Source organism: Arachis duranensis, chromosome 3 (genome assembly GCF_000817695.3).
Source record: "Arachis duranensis cultivar V14167 chromosome 3, aradu.V14167.gnm2.J7QH, whole genome shotgun sequence".
In the NCBI taxonomy this organism is placed as follows: Eukaryota; Viridiplantae; Streptophyta; class Magnoliopsida; order Fabales; family Fabaceae; genus Arachis; species Arachis duranensis.
The window spans coordinates 76,062,688-76,063,355 of record NC_029774.3 but is presented as its reverse complement, the minus strand read 5'-3'; the positions used below and the strand labels follow the sequence as shown (position 1 = coordinate 76,063,355).

The window sequence follows — 668 nt, the reverse complement described above, 5'->3', positions numbered from 1 at the left end:
AAGTGTTTTGTGTGGCTTGGTATGATCTTTGGTTGGAGTTTTGGTATGTGGAATTGTTATGTTGGTTGGGGTTGTAAGGTTTGTGGTTTTGTGGTTGGGTTTGCTGGTTTCCCCATCCAAAGTTTGGGTGGTTTTTCCAGCCTGGGTTGTAAGTGTTGGAATGTGGATCATATGGTTGCCTTTGTTGATTTCCCACATAGTTGGCCTCTTCCCAATCACCTCTTTCAGTGCTTACTTCCTCTTGATCTTGTGTGTGTATTGCAGCCACTTGATTTGTTTTTAATTTCCTGGTGAGTTTTGCTAGTTGCTTGGCAAACACCTTGTTTTGGGCTAGAATTGTATCAACATGGTTCAGCTCCATGACTCCCTTAGTGTTGTGTCTCTCTGAAGCATAGTAGTACTCATTCTCAGCCACTATCTCAATCACTTCAATGGCTTCTTCCACAGTCTTTTTCCTGTTCAATGAACCTCCTGATGAATGGTCTACAGCCTTCCTTGATTCATAAGAAAGTCCATCATAGAAAATATGCAATTGCACCCAGTCATGGAACATGTCTGATGGGCATTTCCTTGTCAAATCCTTGAATCTCTCCCATGCCTCGTAAAGAGTTTCACCCTCTTGTTGTCTAAAAGTCTGAACCTCAGATCGAAGCCTATTGACCTTTTGT

The 668-nt window shown here is 42.2% G+C and overlaps 1 non-coding gene across 1 annotated transcript; it reads left to right on the top strand.

The window, feature by feature from the left end:
- Positions 1-551: 551 nt before the first annotated feature.
- Positions 552-655, top strand: LOC127746448 (small nucleolar RNA R71). The gene has a single exon (XR_008008067.1). It is a non-coding gene; the product is annotated as a small nucleolar RNA R71 (small nucleolar RNA).
- The last annotated feature ends 13 nt before the right edge of the window (positions 656-668 follow it).